The 21,564-nt window shown below is 46.7% G+C and overlaps 1 long non-coding RNA gene and 1 other non-coding gene across 2 annotated transcripts; both read left to right on the top strand.

The window, feature by feature from the left end:
* The first annotated feature begins 5,507 nt into the window (after positions 1–5,507).
* TRNAH-GUG lies at positions 5,508–5,579 on the top strand. The gene has a single exon. It is a non-coding gene; the product is annotated as a tRNA-His (tRNA).
* A 759-nt stretch (positions 5,580–6,338) lies between these two features.
* LOC117879790 lies at positions 6,339–16,250 on the top strand. Its single transcript, XR_004646389.1, has 3 exons — positions 6,339–6,537; positions 12,225–12,300; positions 12,827–16,250. It is a non-coding gene; the product is annotated as an uncharacterized LOC117879790 (long non-coding RNA).
* The last annotated feature ends 5,314 nt before the right edge of the window (positions 16,251–21,564 follow it).

The raw sequence follows: 21,564 nt of genomic DNA, 5'->3' as shown, positions 1-21,564 counted from the left end.
TCTGCTGTGCCCTGCAGAGGTTGGACATAGCAGATACTCTGACCTGTACTGTTTACCTTGATGCATATCTTACTTTTACCTTGATGTAACCAACCCCAAACCTCCAATCTTTTTTTATATAAGTTTTAAATGCACATTGTGACCTTGGGCTTTCATCTGTCTGTACCTTGGGTTCCCCATCGTAAAATGGGGATGAGGATATTGACCTCCTTTGTAAATTGGTATTATAGTCCCATACGAGTTCCAAGACACCATACCGAATGCTTTATTAATATATAGGGCCTGATTCATTACTGCCTCACTCTGGTTTTGCACTGAAATCAATGGACTTACATCAGTGTAAAACTGGAGTAACACAGTGGTGAATCAGGCCCACGTTTTTCAAAGAAACGGCAGCCCTGGTATCCTTTTTTGTTTCATGGTTATTCATCAGTATTTTAGCACATAGTAATGAGTTAAAGCATTTCTATGCTGTCAAACAGTATACAGTTCATCAGTGTCTGGTGCTGTCTTATCCATAGTAGTTCTCATAACGAGCTGCATAGTATCCTCAGCAGACTCTCACCAATGTATCCTAGTGATCTGCAGTTCCAACAGTCTAGTCTTTTGAAGAAGCATGTAGCACGCAAGCTTCCCAAAAAATGAAAAAAAAAAAAACCCAACACCTCCTGAAAATGTTCTAATTTGTTTTCTATTATTACAATTTGTTTAACAATATATAGGTTTTGAACTGCTTACTGCCAACCAGATGTGCACTTTGTTTGGTCACATGAAAATGTATCCTCTCTCCACAGCCATGGTTAGTGTAGAGTCTTGTATGGGTTACTTGGAACAAGCACTCTTTTAGTTTAGGGCCACCAAAGAATGACAAAAGAACTGCCATGCAGTGCTTCACCTAGGAATACCTCAAAGCAATATGTTCCTGCTGCCACTTTCTTTACATCTGTCAGGGACTTGGAGCATGTTTCCCCTTCTAGCTGTTTCTCAAGCGTGCCTTGTAATGCTCTGCTTTAAGATTTGCTCCGGGAACATAATATCCCTTCAAAATGTCAATCCAATTTTTGTCTCATCTAGCTTTTGTGGTGCTCTTCAGTCAGTCCATATTCCATTCGTTTTTCTTCCTAATATGGTCAAGAATATGCCCTTTCAGTTTATTTCTTCTATAATTTGATTTGTGAGGAGATAATGATCCAAAATGGTCAACTAAGTATTAAAGCTCTTTTCAATTATGTTAAAATAAGGGCTTCAGCTGCATCAAATGCAGCTGTTTCAACAGTTCTTTCTGGAAAGATACTGTATTCATATGCAGCCAATCTTCTTAGAACAAATAGGAAAGACTTTCATCCTAATTGGATTCCCTGTTGTATAGCAGAGAATCAACAAGCACCTACTTAGCATTTCTAAATTAATGTTAACTTTTACTAAACTCAGACAAATTCAGCAAGGTGTGAAAGAAATCAGATCGCATCCCAAGCAGCTCTCAGCACAGCTCTGTCTCCAGCTCATTTAGATACAGATGCAGACTAGAATATTAGCTGCTACAATGTATTACCTTTCAACATTCCTAGCTCTAGCCAACAGGAGCACAGACCGTCATATGACTCTATTGCAGGCCATACATATACATTCTGAACCCAGTAATTCTTTAGTTGCTGAATTACAGTATTGTGGAAAGTTCATATCTAAACATTATTCCCCTACTCCTCAGGATCTGGAGTATCCTTGGGCCAAATAAATTCAGCTAATTTGGAATGAACCCAAGAGAGGAGTGTTCTGAATCAGAGCAATCAAGTGAGACAGGCAATTTAGAGGCCAAATTATGTTTTAACTCAATCAGTTGGGGTAAAATAGAAATCAGTAAAATTGGGAATAATCACAGGTAAAGCAGAGTTAGTTGTTTTAGCAGGAACTACTATTTAGGCTTATACCATAATCTACTGTAAACTGTTACGTACTATATATTTACTATTATCTTAATCAAACTCACTTTATAGGTAACAATTTGCATTTATGAAATAACATAATTTTGAATTGGAAAATACAATGCCCTAGAATATAAACCCCACTGTTACATGGTCCTTTTTCAGTTTCCAGCCCCTGTAAGCCCAGATTTTGGAGGAAAATTTGAGTTATATCTTCAGCAATCTTCGTTTACTGTTTTGAATTCCAGGGTAAATAAAAGCTTGTATTCCTTGACACTGTGTTTTGGCTACTTGATTAAACAATTATCTCTTCACTCCTTTCTGGTTCACAGTCCTTTGGTCTCTGACCGTTTCTCTATCCCTGTCACTTCACCTTATATACCATAATATGGTGTTTGGGTTTTTTTTTCCTTTTTACAGTCCTTTTTCTTATATTCCATACAGCACACTTCCTCTTTATTCTTAAGTTTGTTTCTCTTTAATTAGTTTCTTTTATTACAGCTTATTTCTTTCACATTTCACTCTTGCTTTACTTTCCTCAGTTTTCTAATAATTTCTTAGATTAGACTCTCTAATTATTTTCCTTTTGTTTAACAGTACTGTTCTTCCTTTAACTTGTCCCCTTTTGCCCTTATATTACTGTCTTTCCTCTTTGTAGGTACTGTCCCTTTTGTGGCTATTCCTACCGTTCCTCTGATCTCTTGTCTTTCCTATCCTTCCTGAACTGGACTTTCTCCCTTTCAGTTCTGTTCCTGCTGCCCCTTTGATGATACAACTCAGCCACCGAGGTCCCTATCTACTAACTCTCCATTACTGTATCCCTTCCTTTCTGGTACCAGTTGCTGCCTTGCTCGCTACTGGCATCTCTTTCTCCTAATGCTGGCCATGCTACCTCCAGACTCCACGAAATGTTTCCGTTGCTGCATCTTTCTTTGGCCTGCTCACAGCAATAATCTAGAGAGGAAGTTGCTGCCTGGTCAGCCCTACTGTTCCCATTGCTCTTTAGACCCAACAGCCTCCAATACAGGTGGGGCATTACAAGGGCAACTGTACTGACTTTATTGGAGTTGCAGCCATGTACACATATTCAGCTCCCAGACCTCACTGAGTACCTAAGCCAGGAACTTAAAGGAGAGGCCCACAACAGGTTAATCTTGATGGGTAGGTGGTATCAGGGAGTTTGTAGATCCCAAATTGTAGGGTAGGCTGGGAGGTCCCTGGGTTAGAACTGGTTGAAATTTTTTGGCAAAACATTTTTATGTAATGTAGCTTTTTAATCAAAAGAAATTTTTTATGGAAATTTTTCATTCTGGTTGATTTTTCCCCTGATTTTTCAATGAACTATTGCAAACTAAAACTCGGTTATTGGCAAAGTCAAATGAGCTTTAGTGGCTTTAAAAACATATTTACTAAAAAAAATTTTTTTTTAACAAAAGTGCTCTTAAAAACAGATTTTCTGGTTAAGGCGTTTTTTATTTTTTGCTAAAAATGAGTTCTTTGCATAAAATAAACTCCCATGGCCTTTTCTGCCTAGCTCTACTCTGACTAGTGGAGTGAAGGGCAAGGGGTTAGAGTGAGGCCCCTTGCATGGTTACAGCTACCTTCCCAAGCTAAGTCCCAGCTGTTAAAATCCTCCCTCAGTCCCCATGACAAGACCCCCACCTCCCTAACCCTCTTATCAGTTACGAGTCCTCCTATCCATGGGCCGTGGCTATAATAGGCCAGAGGAAGCTCTTGGGAAAGAAGTTTTTGCTTTATTAATCCCCATGCAGGTTCCGGGAAAGCTGAGGAGGCGGTATGTGCTATTTCGCTTCCTGGGTTCATCAGTAACCTCCCTGGACTCCAGGGACATTACTGATAGACCCATGAAGCTGAGTAGCAAATACCACATCATCTGTGGCCACAGAACCTACATGGGACAGATCAAAGGCTTCTTTGGACAAGAGCTGGGTGACCGCATGTGAGGAGGAACAGGGATTTTCCCAGGGTGTGGGGATCTCCTGAGGCAAGCTTAGTGGGTCAGCCTGATTGCGTCCATTTGAAAAGAGAGGCAGCAGCTGGTCCCTAGTTTCTGCTTGGAAAAGGAAAGTCAATCAGGAAAAGAGTAGTGTGGAAGAGTAACAGGAATTCTTCCTGGGCGCTGCGCCAATGTCCAGAAGCAGCGTATTCCATCCTGGAAAGGGCTGAGTTTGGAATGTCCAGCCACTGCGCGTTGAAGGGAAGGATCTATGGGCCTGAGAAGCTGCGGCCCTCAAGAGGCACTTTGAAAGCCAAAGGGGCCTTGGGTGAGTTTGTAATGGTGTGACTTTGAGGAGCGTGTGAAGTGTGGAAGGGGGAGGGTAGAATGAAAGGGTTGTGAGAGGAAGAAGGTGCTGAGCAGCCCATCGGTGAGGGAAAGGTCCCAGGCAGGTGCTGTGGGAAGAGCTGCGTAGCCCCCAAAGGCGGCCTGCTGGGCAAGCGCATGTGAGGAGGGACAGGACTTTTCCCAGGGCTATTGCTTCCTGCAGCCAAAGGCTTTAGGAAGAAGAGAGCAAGGGATCTTGTTCCCTGGTGGAGGCTAGGTGTGATCAGGATCAGCTCTAGCCACCAGCAACGCAAGCACGTGCTTGGGGCGGCACATTTCTGGGGTGGCATTCCAGCCATCCTTTTTTTTTCGGGACAGTTGCGCTCTCAGAGCTGCGCCACTTAGCCGGGGCGAGGGCGCCGCACCCCTGGCCATAGTGGGAAGGAGAAGCCTCAGCCCCGGGATGCTGAGCTGCCAGGGCCCAGCCACTACCTGGGGAGGAGAGGGCGAGTCCTGCCACGGAGCCAAGGCTGCGCCGCCTCATCTGTGCATTGGCTGCTGTGTGCCACCCCTTATATTGGGGCTTCTCTGTGCGGCTGGGCGGGGGAGGGGATAAAGCCCCTGCAGGTGCTGGGAGAAGGAGACATCACTCCCTCCACTTCCAGCGCAACCTGCAAGCCCCAGCCCCACCTAAGCTTGGGGCAGCAAATTTTTTGCTTGGGGGGGGCGGCAAAAAACTGAGAGCTGGCTCTGGGGTGTGATGTAAGTTGGCCTGTAGGAGCTCCATACAGCACACAATCCAGCCCCATTTCTTGTTTGTATAGTGGTGCATATCCCTGCCTGGCAAGTGGGGTTTGATTCCCCAAAGGGGAGAAAGAAATGCCTAGCCAGTACGTGCCTCACTTCCTCCTTCTATAGTGACTTCTGTTCACACCCTGCAGTGTGGATTTTCAGCTCCAGAGAGACAATTAGCCCGCAAGACCACCCCTGCCTGCTTGTACTAGCAAAAGCCTCTACATTGCCTTCTGCCATTGGGCCCAGCTTCAAGACCTGCATGTCTGGGCACTTTTTGGAGTCACAAAGGGAAATATTCAGCCAAATGGGGTGGCAGCTGGTCAAGGGGCCAGGAAGAGAGAAAAGTGGACAGGCAGCACGCTGGCCTCCTGTCTTTTTTCCTTTTGTTATGATTTTAACTGTGACAGTAATGGGGAAACTTGAGAAATAGCTGTGGCGATAGGTGGCCACTCCAAGAGTGCAGAACTGAGCATTTCACTCTCTGTTGCTTCATCAGCTGACAGCTGGCTGTGATCGTATAGTGGTCAGTACTCTGCGCTGTGGCCGCAGTAACCTCGGTTCGAATCCGAGTCACGGCATTGCTTTTGGATGGGGATCTCCTGATGCAAGCTTAGTGGGTGAGCCTGATTGCGTCCATTTGTAAAGAGAGGCAGCAGCTGGTCCCTAGTTTTCCCTTGGAGAAGGGGAAGAATAACAGGAATTCTTCCTGGGCACCAACGTCCAGAAGCAGCATATTCCATCCTGGAAAGGGGTGCTGAGCCGCCCATCGGTGAGCGAAACGTCGCAGCGCTAAGAGCCTTTTCCCTGCGTTAGCTTGGGGTCTGCGGAGGCGCTGCAGGGCTTGGCTAAGCCTGTGTGCAGGAGGGGAAGGCTCTGGGCTTCCTCCACTAAGGGGGCCTCCACCCGCCCCCCCATTCTCAGATCACCGTGGGGGACGGGGGGGAAGAGCTCCTGAGTCCCGCCCTTTGCTCCCGGCCACCAGCCCTTCACACCACCCCTGCGCCCAGCCCAGCTTCCCCCAAGCCCTGCCGCACTCCCGTGCAGCCCAGCCTGGCTTGCCGCTGGCTCGCCGTCAGACAAGTCACAGACAAGCCGATCAGCCCAGCCGGGTCCACCAGCCCGGACAGACCCTCCCGCCTAGGTCCCCGCGAGACGGCTCCCATCGCAGCCCGGCTCGCTCTGTACCACGTGCGCTGAAGCGCTGCTAGCCTTGTTGCTACGGCAACAGCACATAAAGGCCTCCGCGCCGTTTCGATTGGTCGGGGAAGGTTTTGCCCCGCCCGTGAGGGGGAGGCGGGGCCACGGCCGGCAGAGTGCCTCGCAGGTTGATGGACGAGGGGTAGCCGCGGGGGGCCAGCGCGCGCGTCGCTCTCACGCGCTCTGCTCCGCCTGTCCCGCCCCGCCCCTCTTTCCCTCCCTGTGGTCCTGACACGCGCAGCGGTGTCACGCGCGAGGGGCGCTCCCGGGGTCTCGAGGACCAGAGGCTCGTCCGCGCGCTGCCCGAAGCCCCCGCGCGACCCACGCTCGTGGAGCCCGGTAGGTGGCGCGTGCCGGACCCTTAGGCGGGGCGGGCGAGCTGCGCCCCCTGGCCAGCCCCGTGCCCCCGTCCCAGGCTTGGCTGGAGCCCCTCTGTGTCCGGACGTCTCCAGCAGCACCCGAAGGGCGCGCTGCGGCGGGGAGGGCTCGGGTTTCCGTCTCGGAACCACAGTTCGACATGTTCCCTCCCAGACCTGGCAGGGGAGGAATCCCGCGGCTGAACCTCTGTACCCCGGCCAGGGCCCCTAGTGAGCCAGCAGCCCCCTGCGTATCTCGCTAGCCCGCCTTCATTTGGCCAGTGGAAGGAGGCTCACGGTCAGGCGTCGGGCGGCCCTTGCAAGCTCTCTCCGGTTCCTCCTGCCCAAGTGGATTTTGCTCAGTCCCTTGGGACTGGTGCTCAAATTCCTGGGAGGCCCAGTATGCCATCATAGCTATTTCCACAACACCTCTAGCCAGCCTGGTGTCCAGCACAAATGATCAATCCGAAGAGGTGCTGCTGCAGGGGGTTGTTGTGTTGAGGGTGGGATGCATCGTGGGTTTTTAGAAGGAGGAGGGATCCCCTCGAACTTAGTTAACTGAAATCTCAGCTCAAATGTAGATGATGTTTTTCACCTTTAAAAAGGCATGAACTTAAGTGAAAAAAACCACTGAAATGTTAGCACAATGGGGGTTAAAGCCCGCTTAAGATCAGCAAACCCACGGTGTAAAACCGACACATTCTCTAGTCTAAATATCTGCTCTTGGGGTCTTTCAGTCAAAACAGCTCATTTCACTGACCAAAACAAGAGCTGACTGCAGAGCTAGTGTATCGCTGTGGGAGAGCGAGGTGGGTTCTAATATGTCTCACAGTATGTCCAGCCAAGATCTGATTGCAAAATTCTTCATTTGGGATGTCGAAGGCAGAGGGAGTAGAAGGACTGGCAAAGCCAAGGTGGAGTTTCAGTTGGAAACAGATAGAAAAATCATCGTTTGACTGGTGAACTGAGGATAGATGGGAATCTGCAGGTCACAGGGGGAGTATAAATAGAGAACTCACGGTGCTATTTTTACTGTCACTTTTTGGACTATAACTTCACTTTCAGATTTTGAAAGTGGACGAAATGTGGGAGGGAAATTACTCATGCAGTCAGCCTTTCCCCCACCACCTGTGGTAGCTTAGCAATGGTAAGTTACCTGTTCATTTCCCCTCCCTCTCCCCATTCCTGTCACTTCAGGCATCTGTTATATTAGCTGTGACTTGATGTAATTTCCTCTGACACCTTTGGAAGTTGGTCCTGGCAACTTTGGTCCCCACTCAGATAGCTCAGTAAGTGCCAAGGTGAAGAATGCAGGGTCATTTGTTGTCCATGGGTAATATGGAAATTTCACTGGCATAATTAGCCTTTGAAGAAGTAGGTTCCACTGGTAGAGAATGGATAAACAGGCATCTAGATTGAAGGATCTTCTACCATATTTCAAATCCCAACCTGATCGGTGTTTCCTGACATGGGGGACTGGTTCCTTTTCCACCACTTATCTCTCTGCCACCCTTCATTACAAGACGGAGTGAATTACATTCCATTTTTAGATGTAAATTTCCCCCCTTCCCACACAAAACTATTCTTGTCCCAATGTGGAGGTTTTTAAAGTTATTTATATAAGATGTCCAGAAATGAAGCTGAGGTAGAGACTACCTGTTTAATTCCAGGGTATGAGGAGGAAGTCATATCTCCTGTCACTGAGAGGTTCCCCCCCCTAACAGATTAAGGGAGATGTTGGGAGGCTCAGTGAGGAGGATAGTGGACAGGACGAGATGGGAGCCTGCAATCAAGTGAGAGGAAGAGAAGAATGCTCAAGGACTTAACAAGGAGATGGGGATGCCAGGGAGGTTGCAGAAATGTTGAGTTGTAGAAACGTGACGGAAAAAGGTAGGCAGGAATGAAATCTACCAATGCATCCCTCAGCATGTAGGATAAACCCACCTGATCCCTCCCCCTCAAGGCTTTAGAAAATGGATAAACTTCCAAGATCCCTGTGAATAAGACTGGGGAAGGGAGATTCCTTCCCAGCCTCAGATCTGACAGTTTGTTGTTTATCCCTGTGCATGCGAGTGAGAATCCCTGGTGGTTTGATATCTAGTATTGTGAATCTGAGGCGATAGAAAATGCGATTGATAGGGTTGAAATGAACATCATGTTCACTCTTACACTTCCTGCTGACTTGTTCTGCACTAGTGGGAGGGGAGGGGGATCTTGGTAACTGAGGGAAATCAGCTGACAGCTTAGGTAGGGGAAAAACAGTCCCACACATGCACTTTTATGCAAATTTGCTTTGGTTGATTGCTCCAGTATTAAAAATCAACAAGAACTGTATGAAATCAGTCAGTATGGTACCAAATTAGCTAAAACACTTAACATGTCATAAAAAATCAGAGATGGAAGCAATCTGTCAGGTCACATCCTGTCCATTCCTCCACTGTGGTTTATGCAGAATTGTTCAGTACATTTTCCAGGACATTGTCCAATTTTGAATAATAACTGAGTGATGGGGTTTTCATCACTTTGCTTGGAAAATGGTGCTGTAGTCCAATGCCACAGAGGTCCCTGTTACAAAAAGGTGTATTGATCTCCATCTTAAATTTCCCCTTTGCTCAGATACTTCCTGTTGCTCTTTGTCGTATTCCTGGATCATCCTTAATAATTTTTCTCCCTGCTTACTGTTTACACCCTTCACATTTCATTTTCTCGCAGTCTCCTCATCCTTAAGAAGGCATTTGCCTTAGTTAATTTTATGCTATATAATATTTTAATTAGATATATTCCTGGGTGACTGGCAGTCTGAGCCAGCAATTTGGGGATATCCCTAAGGGATTTTCAGAAACTCTTTGATGAGATCCCAGTAGCAATGATACACCATCTGCTTTTAAATATACTGCCCTTCATGTATAAGATCACTGAATACATCTAGAGAGAGATTTAAAAGGAAATTGTGGAACAGCACAAGAGAAGGAGTGATTCCCATCCACTTATCAGTTAGGGAGGATGTTGGGAAGGTTTGACTGCTAACTTCCTGGATTTGGTACACAGAACAAGATAAGTGTATCATGCGGCGTCTCTATAATCCAAGTATTATGTTCCTTTGTGGTACAATCATGCTGCAACATAGTATCACAGGGGCATGACATACATCTGCTTTGCCCATAGGACAGATATATGATGTAAGAATATTATTGGCTGGGAAGAGAGGAGAATGTGTCTCACCTGGTTTGGAGGTAGGGTTGGGACAGAGATAGATGGGCAGTAGTAGCAGCAGAAGTTAGTGTGACAAATCTCCCCCCCTCCCTACCCTTGACCAACTCTGGAAAGGCCTGAGGAGTGGGACAGAGATAAGCAGCTAATAGTGTAGTAATAAAGCCCAAAACATAATCAGACTATCTCTTTGATGTGACTGTCACAGTTTGTAGGTAACTGTACCTGTATTCTCTGCTCTGTGGTCCACTCCAGGAGTGCCCAGTCAGGTCTTCAGCCATCAGCTGTCTCTGGCAGGAATCCTTGTCCCACTCCCATCTGACTGGGGGATTAAAGGCTGCACAGCTTCCTGCCTTACGCTGTGATAGCCCCAGCAAGCCAGTCTGCCTGACAGCCGGAACCTATGCATTGCTCTCAGTCTCTGAAGGTTATGACCAGTGTGTAGCCAGCAGTAACAAGTTAATACACTGTTATTTCTAAGCAAGCACAACTATTCTTGAAGTAGAAACAGTACAGAGAAAACATAAGAAACTAATAAACAGATTTAAACACACACTAAACATACCTAGAGTCACCCATCATTCTTAAGGGGTCCTAGTTGGCCAAAGTGTTTCCAACTCTTGGACAAAAGGTCCTGTCTGATTGCTGGATCATAAAGAAGGCCTGTGTCAGTTCAAGATCATTGTCCTAAAACAAAAAAACCCTTTGTCTGCTAGTCCCTATAAAACACAGCTTGAACCAGTATATGCAAACCATTCCAGGGAGTGGTACTCTGCAGAGCTGTTTAGACTCAGTGACTTGCCTTAATCACCCCCACTGTTTTTAGCTCCAGGAGACACTGTGGTAACCTTCCCCCATGGAGTGGAACACAGTCTTACATAAACCATTCATAAATGTAATACAGTGGCCCCCAAAGATACTGCAGTGTCTGTCACAGTGTCATTTTCACGTACTCAACATTGGCCTAACTCGGCTCCTGTTGAAGTCAATGGTCATTTTACCATTGACTTTAGAAGGAGAAGAGTTAGGGCAATGCTGAGTGCTTTTGAAAATCCAGCCCTAAATAGGTCTCCATTGTGACTTCCGTCTAACTGCAGATGCCCTTTCTGTGCTTGTCTTGCTTTCCAAGCCTTTTCTCTTGTGCTTGAGGATTTTTGTTTTGCTCACCAAAACGTATGGTGATCAGAAATTAAAATTAAACCAAAAATCCCCCGCACAACATTCAGAGCTGTCTTTGGTGGGAGTTGGTCCTGCTTGGGAAAGGGCTGACTTTGGTCTCCTTATTCTACCCCTGCGTGCGAAACACTTAGGGCAGTGTTTTGGTAGGAGCAGGGGACTGGGAGTTCAAAAACCTGGATCTGTCCCTGGCTCTGACACAGATGTCCTGTGTGACCTTGGCCAAATCACCTCTCTATAAACTTGCTTTAAATAGGGAGACTAATACTTCCTTGCCTTGTAGGGGGCCCCTGGGAATGGATTTGTTACTGTTGGTAAAATGCTTTGTGTTATGAATGGTGAAAGTTGCAGGAATGATAATGCTGGAGGATGGGTCCCCTATTTATGTAAAGATCAGTAAGGTTACGATTTTGTCATGGATATTTTTATTAAAAGTCACCGATATTAATGAAAAATTAACAGAAGCCCATGACCCGTCCCGGGGGGAGAGAGGCCAGGGAGAGAGCTGGGAGCTTCAAGGGTCCGTCCCCACCCATGGGGTCTCGGAGCTCCAGGATCCCCGCCGTTGGCGGCTCCCAGTGCGGTGGAGAGCTGCGGGGTTCCCCACGGCTTTCTGTGGCCACTGGGAGCTCTGGGGGTTCCCACACACACACACTGCCGGTGGTGGCTGGGAGCTCCAGGTGTCCCCCCAGCTGCCTGCAGAGGCAGAGAGTTCCAGGGGTACCCCTGCCACCCATGGCGACCAGGAGCAGCGAGGGTCCCTCTTGCTGCCAGTGGTGGCCAGGAGCGGCGATGGTTCCCTGCCACCCGCAGTGGCCAGGAGCGGCAGGGATCCCCCTTGCCACCTGCGGCAGCTGGGAGTAACGGGGGTCCCCCCTATCGCCCACGGCGGCTGGGAATGGTGGAGGGCTCCCACCGCTTGGGGTAGCTGGAGTACCCCACAATTCCCAGCCTCTACAGGCAGCAGGGAACCCTGCAGCTTTCAGCTGTGCTGGCTGAAGTCACAGAGGTCTTTGGAAGTCACGGACTCCATGACCTCCATGACTAAATCGCAGCCTTACAGGTCAGACATACTACAAGCAGCAGCCATGCGAACTTCCCCACCCTCTTTCGCCAAGTGCCTCATCTCTGATGTGAATGTAGCTGCTCTGGGAGATTTTTGGTCTCTATAACCCATTCAGCTCTTGGCCTCTCTGTTGAGACTAACAAGGCAGATAGTTAACGCCAGTGGTGATGGGTTTTGTGTCTGGGTAAGTTGAGTGCTTGTTGTTTTGCCTTTCTTAGGGGTATATTGGTTTGAAAAGGGAACATCACAAGCCACCCAAGAGTGAAGTCTGATAAGAAAAATCAGCTGGTGGAGGTAAGTCACTTTTTAGGCCCACTTAAGCTACGGGCATTCTATGAACATTTCATATCAGTTTAGATGCATTGCAGCCAGCAAATGATCTGAAGTCAGAGACCGAGTCAAATGAAAACCAGAAGTTAAAAACATGAATATGTTAATGAGAATTAAAAAAAAAAATCCAACCCCCAGCCATTGCAGTCTAAATGCCTTTGTTTGTACACACTGGGAGACTAGAGAACATGCCAGTGCAATCTGAGGGGGAAGATGCTGCTTAACTAGGGCAGAGTGGGGCATAATTGGTGCTGAACCTTACAAAGTAGAGTGCCAAACTGGGGCAAAGCAGGGTACTAAAGGGCAGAACTAGGCATTAAAATAGGGCAAAGCTATGTTCTAAACTGGATGCAGGAGGGCTGTAAACGAGGATGGAGTGGCCTGGGTACTTTTAGTTAGGTAATCTCTGCCATGTCTCCTTATGTCTGATCAGTTTCATGTTGTCACTCACCTTAATCCATCTACATCTGCTTCTCTCCCCCTTCTCCAGCAGCCATGCCCCACTTCTTGGATTGGTTCGTGCCAGTGTATCTGATGATCTCCATTCTCATCTTGGTGGGCTTCGGAGCTTGCATATACTACTTTGAGCCGGGCCTACAGGAGGCCCACAAGTGGCGGACGCAAAGGCCGATCATGGAACGAGATCTTCGGAAAACACTGATGATACGGGATAACCTTGCCTTTGGGGTGCCTGAGGTCTAGTATTCTGTGTGTGGGGTGTTTCTAGAGCCAAACAGAGCCTTTTCTGGATGGGCCCTGGCTAACAAGATTTGGTCTGGATGCACATTTCTCCTTACTCAGGAGAGAATCTTCTACTGTCTAGTGACTGAAGAAGGGTAGTTTTACTCTTTGCTGACACGGGTCTCGGTTAATCACCAGAGTTACCTCTTTTTTCCCCCATCATCTTCTCCCTTTCTAAGGCAAGGTTTGTGCGCCTCTATTAACTCAAGGCTTTCAGGTCTACCCTAGACAAGATATTCATCACTCAGCAAAGGATCTCCTGCACCACTCCATGACCTGGATTTTTGGATCCACCAAAGGTAAAGGTCTCTGTTATTCATTATCCAATGGAGGATACCTGTGCCTATACATTACCTTTAAAAAAAATTCTTATGGGCACCAGATCATAATAGATAGACTTGATATGGGACATAGATCCTTTAACTGCTAGGTCACTGGTTTAAATCTAGCCCAATTTGCTAGGGTCTGAAAGGTGTCATCATCGAATGCCTCTTTGGTGACTTACGTAAAATGAATTTGGTGGGTCTCAGGCCAGTTCTTCGTGGATAACTGCATATCACAGAAATCACCAATGCCACTGAATTGCCACCTGTGCTGGGAGTCTCATTAGGGAAGCCACAGATTGAATGAGCCATGGAGAGTGAATTCCCTACTCACCCCTAGAGGTGATCTTCCCAGTTCAGGAGTGAGACACACAGGAGGGGCAATGGGAGTAAAGATTGCTTTATTGGTGCCCATGTTGTACCTGTTTCGGGGATAGAGGACATCAGTCTCCAGGGCTGTCAATCTGGTACTTTTATAGAATCATAGAAGATTAGGATTGGAAGAGACCTCAGGAGGTCATCTAGTCCAACCCCCTGCTCAAAGCAGGACAAACTTTCATGAGCACTAAATTCACACACAATTTTCAGCTAAGGAGGTCTGTGTTGATCCTGCCAGGAAATCTCTTGCACCTCTCCTTGCCCCAGGGCTCTGGATTTATCGCATAGGCCTCAACAGATTCATTGGACCTTCTGCACCTGTCCATGACCCAGGGATCAAGGGTCCTTTATTATGAATAGATTTGCACTCGTTCAGTCCTCTGTCTACAGCATTTTTTGAAATGGATCCCTTAGTGCATCAGTTCTGGTGCTGCACCCTCTTGACTGTCATCCACATTGAAAACTGTGAAATGCTCCTTGGAGAACCCTTCACTGTGAATCTCCGGTAAGGGACGCTGAGCCAGACAGGTGGAGATGGGGCACTACTAATGACTGTGCTTTCTAGATCCCACCTGTATACCATATAATGTGTATATGTACACTGTTTTTGCACTTTCCTCCACTCTTCCCTAGGGCTGATTTGCTAACAAAGTACTGTAAGAAAATGTGACTCCATGGGAGAGTGGGAATCCAGCACCTTTTTCTTCATTGCGAACAATGTGCAAATCATAGCAGATAACACTGGCCCAACTCAGAGCCTATGACTTAAGGTATTCCACAACAGGTACTACTGTGCCACACCTGCTTAGAAATCTAGTAAGACACTGGCTCCTGTTCCATGGTGCTTTGTATCTCTGCTGATCCATCATGCCCCTGACTGTTTCTCACTTACTCTGCTAACATGCCCCTGCTACCCCATTGTCCTCATTTCTATACATTATATATTATAAAACTCCACTCTTGACCAGTCACGCCCAGTTATCTACATTCCATACAGTACCACTGTCGTATGGCACCACTGTGCCATTGTCAGTGCATTCCATACCAGGGCAGCATAACCATGGCCACCTTTTGATATACCCTGCTGCATATTTGATGATATTATTACACAGCCATTGTTGCCCTATCGGCCACCCTTCTGTACATTCTATATCATTGTAACACAGTCCCTGCTGCCCTACTGTGCACATGTCTGTACATTCCATACCATATGCACACACAAAGTGTTGCTGTTTTGTACATACTTCAGTACATTCCATACCAGCAGACTGCTCTTGGTGCTGGTTCAGTGCCACGTTCCCTGATGGCTCCACTGTGCAGCAGGAGCCATTAGACGCAAGGGTGCACACAGGCTCCTCCCCTCCTCATGGCTGCTGGATCAGCTCACAACATATAGTCCCTAGGATGAGAGTTTTGGAGCCAGTGATAATTTTCACTGGAAACTGTTGACAGCTTTTTCATCCATTACTGAATGAAGGATGGAGAACATCTTATGTCGATTTAAGTGGGTGACTTGTCATTGGGGGTTGCTTGGGGAATAACGTTTGTTAGCAGTGATGGCTGTGGTACAAATGGAAACTGTCCTCAACACCTGGCAAATGTCGTTGGCCTTTATTGGCTATTTCATCTGCCCAGGTCAGATAAGGCATCATCACCCACACCAAGGTCCCAACTGATGGGACCTTCTTGGGTCTGTCAATGCGGGACAGTTGAGTCCCTACATTCAGACTGGAACATGGTGATCTTGATGCAGATATCATAACATGGGACCTGATTCAGCAAGGTACTGAAGCATGTGCCTAAATGTACGCACACGAGTTATCCTACATGCTTCAGTACCTTGCTGAATCAAGGCTGTGAAAGTGCAAATGTCACAGTGCAGATGATTTTGTTCCTCAGTATGAATACAGATAAATGGCAGCCCTCAATCACATTGACAATATCTATTGCCCAAAGGTCACTCAAATTAATAAAGCCATAGTCTCTGAGTGTCAATTTAGAGACCTGCTTCTTGGGCCTTGACTGTTGTAACCTGGTGGGTAGGCCACCAATGCAAATGGACCCCAGGTTGAGCAACGGGGTAGCAATAAAAACCCTTTTCACTAGAGGTCGGGAGCTCAGAGATGTCAGGGACAGGTTAAAATATCCCCATAAGACTGAGGTTCCATGTTTTGAAAAGACTCAAGATAAGGAAATCTCTCTCTCTCTTTCTTTCTCTATGAAAGAATCCCTATTACTGTGTGTATGGCAGTCATCCCAAAGGTGCAGTCTGCCCTCCAGAAATGGCTGGGAGCCAATTCAACCACCCACTTACAGTCAAAGGTCTAACAGTTCCTATGGAAAAGGTCAGGAAGGACCCAACCACAGAGACTGACCTCTCCTCTCCACCTCCAGCCCTGGATGTATGTATGTTGTCAGGAAGTGATGGGGAGTTTGTACTGTGCTCCAACTGTCCATGGGCGGGGGGGTGGGGGAGGGAGGAGGGGAGAGGTGTGGGATGGAGGATTTCAGTCTCCCGGAATGTCACCAGCATGAACTCCACAATCGCTCATGTATTTCACCAGCAGAAAATTCACCTTCATAAACTAAGTCAAAAGAAGGGGAAAAAAAAAAAAAAAGGAAATGAGTGATTGAGTCTTGTGCCAATGCTCTGTGGGATGTGGCAGGCAGAATGACTGTCTGGAACACCTTCAGTGTGTGTGGGAAGCCCTATCCATGTGCGCCTATTCTGGCTCGCAAAGGAATCCCCGCAGATCCCCCTCTCTAGGAAACAGAGTTACAAAGTCCTGCTGGAGTAGGGGCTGGACCAATTGGTCTGTTATTTCTCTCCCTGTATCCTCTGGGCCTCTTTCATGTTCTGTGCCATTCTCTGTGTGTAGTCTCAAGTGTTTTAACCCCACCTCCCCCAGGCCCTGGATTAACTGGATGAAATTGATCAGAAAGAAATTTAATTGTCAGAAATGGAAGAGAAAACATTTCCCAACAGTGGGATCCATTAGGGCTTGGAATAGTTTCCCAAGGGAAGTGGTGGAAACCCTGTCACTTGGGACTTGTTAAAGCTAGACTGGACAAGGCCTTGGAGACTCTAGGGAACAATCCTTCATGGGCAGGGGGATGGCCTACGTGTGATATAGCAAGTATCTGCCATCTTTAACTTGTATGATACCTCTCTCTATTCATCTGTCTGATACACCAGTACTGTGAACACCCCACCTTTAACCTAAGAGCTAAAATAGACACAACCTCCAAAGCTGTTAAATGTTGTTGTTGTTGTTTTTTTTTGCAGCATGTGTTTTGCACTGTCTGGTCCTGATGAAATTATCATTAACCGTCAGGTGTTTTATTCTCATTAGAGTCAAAAGTCTATATAATAAATGTATGTAATAAAATATCTATAGAGACATGAGTTTTCTGGTGCTTTATTGTCCTTGGGGTTTATTTTTAACATCATATTTTGGGGTGTTTTTTATTCTCTCTGGGATTAAACAGGTTACCAAATATGAAGGTATTGGAGCGGGGGGAGTGGGGAAATGTCATCCCACCCTCTCCCTTAGAGGTCTGTTAGCAGGGAGCTTGGTGATGGTTTTTTTACCTTCCTTCAGTACAAGGCCTATGCACCATTTAAGCCCCTATGGGCCTTAATAATAATTAATGGAGATATCCCATCTCCTAGAACTGGAAGGGACCTTGAAAGGTCATCGAGTCCAGCCCCCTGCCTTCACTAGCAGGACCAAGTACTGATTTTTGTCCCAGATCCCCAAGTGGCCCCCTCAAGGATTGAACTCACAACCCTGGGTTTAGCAGGCCAATGCTCAAACCACTGAGCTAGCCCTCCCCCCTAAGAGGGACTTAGGTGGTGCATAGGCTTTGTAGTGGCCCCTTGCACAAGGGGGACTTTCATCCATAGAGCTCAGAGCAGGGATCACTCAGAGTAGGTATTTTGAATCCCTCATGATCTTTCTCTCATGACTTCAGGTGTGGGAACTGGTAGAATTCAGTCCTTTATCTTCTATGCCTCTGTCACCATTTGCACATCTCCCAGTGATGCTAATGGTGAAGATATGTGCCTCAGGCAGGAGGAGAGAACACATATAACTGAGCATCCCAGTAAACTAAGCAGGTATGAGAGGCACAGGTGATATAAGAGGCTAAAGTATGGGACAGGGAATTGGGAGATTCCTAGCTCTGACTCCTGTATGGCCTTGGACAAGTCACTTAACGTCTCATTTTCATCCTCTAGACTGATAGGATTAGTTGATGGCAGTGCCATATGTCATTGGAAAGGGTAATTTTCTCGGCTGTGCAATTGCATCTCAGAGTTGACTCATAGCCTTGATGTTACAATATTTTGGCCATTCTTAATGTACTAGCTCCTAGAACAGGTGTCTCCAGAGGTAATTGACAGGTGGCAGCAATATTTGAATAATATTCCTGGGGGAGAAAGAAAAGGAAGCTGTAATTTCTCCTCTAACATCAGGCAGTCACAGCCTACTCAAGACATCAGGTAAGGATGTTTGTAGTTAATGCAGGCCAATTCTTTATCTCAATGGTTTCAGTAATGGATGGTCTGAGTATATCTTGGAGTAATTAAGCAGAAGGAAAATTGCTGACTGTCAGGAAATATTTCCTCCCTGTGAGAGAGAGCCAACTGTAGATGATCCTCTCAAGGGAAGGGGGAGTAGCCCCAGTGCTTGGAACATTTATAACTACACTGGAAAAAGCTCTAGAGAAAAATACTACAGGACTGGGAATAATGCTGCACTGGCCACAAGAGAGGGGTGGACTAGATCAGTGGCTTTCAAACTTTTTTTCTGGCGATCCAGTTGAAGAAAAATTGTTGATGCCCGCAACCCAATGGAGCTGGGAATGAGGGATTCAGGGTATGGGAGGGGGCTCTGGGCTGGGACAGGGAGTTGGGGTGCAGGAGGAGGGCAGGGTTTTGGGCTGGGGGTGCGGGCTCTGGGGTCAGGCTGGGGATGAGGGGTTTGGCGTCCAGGAAAGGGCTTCAGGTTAGGGGTGGGTCAGGGCTGGGACAGGGGACTGGGGTGTGGGGTTGGGGCGTGGGCTTACCTTACCTCGGGCGGCTCCCGGTCAGCAGTGCAGGGGGGGTGCTAAGGCAGGCTTCCTGCCTGTCCTGGCACCGAGTACCACGCTGCGCCCCAGAAGCGGCCAGCAGCAGGTCCAGCTCCTAGGCGGATGCGCGCAAGCAGCTCTGCGCAGCTCTCACTTGCAGACACTGCCCCCCGCCCCAGCTCCCATTGTCCAGGAACTGGCCAATGGGAGTGCGAAGCTGATGGTTGGGGTGGGGGCAGCCCGCAGAGCCCTGTTCGCCTCCACATCCCACCTAGGAGCCGTACCTGCTACTGGCCGCTTCTGGGGCACAGCGCGGTGTCAGAATAGGTAGGAACTAGCCTGCCTGAGCTGGGCAGCACCGCCGATGGGACTTTTAACGGCCCGATCAGCAGTGTTGACCAGAGATGCTGCGTCCCAGTGCCTGACATTCCGTGACCCAGTACTGTGTCGTGACCCACAGTTTGAAAACCACTGGACTAAATTATCTAATAGTTCTATTTCCATCTCAATTTTTTTTCTCATGGGACCATAGAAATTAATCAACCTAATAAATTATTCACTTAGAAAACCAGTGCATGGTAATATTTTCTCTCTCCCCCTACCTCTGCATGTGCTGGTTTAGTGTAAATCCAGGCATTCAATAACTAGCAATCCAGTTATTTCCATTACAATTGGTAATTGGTTGCACTACAGGGAGTACATTTCTCTCCTTATTTTCCATGTGCTGAATCCTGCTCCAGGGATCTAAACTTCTCTTGTGTTGGAGTGTTTGAAAACAGCTTCCAGGAATCTGAATCACCACAGCTTTAGATTGTGGGCCTATCTATTCAGAAGGGTCTGTCTGACTGTATATGACTGGGTTGCTGTGGTATACGTTTGCCTCCTCATTTTCTGTCCTTTTTGTTTGTATTTTTCTATGTATCTTGCTTTGTTTTGTCTTCTGGGTTGACCTTATGGAACACAAAAGTTGAAATAAAAAGACTGCATTTAAAAAAGGACCTGCACTTGTACCAGTGCAACAAACCACAATTGCACCAGTGAAGTAGGGCTGGGAGTGGCCAGTACTAGGATGACACACCTCCCAGGAAAACAAAGGTGCTGATGATTCAGCAGGTAGCATTGAACCAATGCTGCAGCAGGCTGCCAGGGGTGCTGTGCTGCTGGAAGTACTATATTTCCATGGTGTCAAGTATCAGAGGGGTAGCCGTGTTAGTCTGAATCTGCAAAAAGCAACAGAGGGTCCTGGGGCACCTTATAGACTAACAGAAGTATTGGGAGCATAAGCTTTCGTGGGTAAGAACCTCACTTCTTCAGATTCACTTGCATCTGAAGAAGTGAGGTTCTTACCCACGAAAGCTTATGCTCCCAATACTTCTGTTAGTCTTAAAGGTGCCACAGGACCCTCTGTTGCTTTTTATATTTCCATGGAGACATGGAATCAAACTCCAAGACACTTGGCACTTTTCATAAGGAAAGCGTTACTAGCTCTTGATACTCTAGCCAAATTCCAGTGTGGGTAATTACATTCTGCCCACCTACAGTAACCCCCAGGCAGCTTCAGACAGAAAAGTTATTCTTCACTTCCCCTTCTAAAATACCTATTGTGTTGTTTGTTAAACAGCTGTTAGGTTGCACACCAGCCATGGCTGCACTGGTAGGGTGAATGCATGATTCCTGTACAGTATATCTCCTTGATAAAACACTTTGGGACCCTTCTGGATAAGAGATGCCAAAATAATAACAATTAATAAAATCTGGTTGGAAATTGTATTTATTCATGAGAAGATACCCTTTTTAAAAACCCCAACTTTTCCACAATTAAAAAAAATTGTTTTTGCAGACTTTGGTTGATAACAAAAATTTTGAAACTTTGCCATTTTTTATGTTCATTTCATTCCCCCCTCCCTTCTCTTTCTCCCTTTATTCCTGCTTGCCACCAAATTCAGCAGAGTGAGTGCTCTCTACATTTTCCATTTTTTTCATTTTGCCACATTGTAATGTTTCAAAACTTCCTCAACTTTGGAAAAGTTACAGAATAGCATAATGAAACTTGGTAACTTTTCCAAAGTTGAGGAAGTTTTGAAACATTACAATGTGCCAAAATGAAAAAATGGAAAATGTAGAAAGCACTCACTCTCCCTGCTCACTCAGTATATCTCCTGGGGGCGTTCACTGGGACCTCCTCACCTCACAGGCTCTCCCCACTTTGAGAATCCCCCTTACCCCACAGGCTGCCCCCAGGGATCCCTGACCCCACAGGCTATCCCCCACCCTGGGGGATCCCCAATCTCACAAACTGCCACCAGAGATCCCTGACCCCACCTTAGGAAACTCAGTAACTTTTCAAAAAGTTGGAGAAATTTCAAAAAGTTACAAAGTAGCAAAAAGAAGAGAAAAAAGTGTGTGTGTGTGTGTGTGTGTGTGTAGAATACAAACCCTAGACATAATTAATTTCATTGGATTTTTTGCAGGGGGAGGGGAAAAGGGAAGAAAAGGAAAAAACAAAAAATTAAAATCTTAAAAATTTAAAACTTTTCAAAAATATTTGTACTAAATAAATAAATACATAAAATAAATTTTGTTCTGTTTTGGCCCATGTGAAACAGAAACAACTGAAAATGTTCACAAAATTGGTCCTTTAATATAAATCATAAAAATTCTCACAGTGTGCCATCTCAGTAATACATGGAGTATATAGGTTATTGTATAGATA

This window comes from Trachemys scripta, chromosome 1 (genome assembly GCF_013100865.1).
Source record: "Trachemys scripta elegans isolate TJP31775 chromosome 1, CAS_Tse_1.0, whole genome shotgun sequence".
In the NCBI taxonomy this organism is placed as follows: domain Eukaryota; kingdom Metazoa; phylum Chordata; order Testudines; family Emydidae; genus Trachemys; species Trachemys scripta.
Note: the sequence above shows the minus strand (reverse complement) of the source record. Positions and strands in the feature narration are given on the sequence as shown.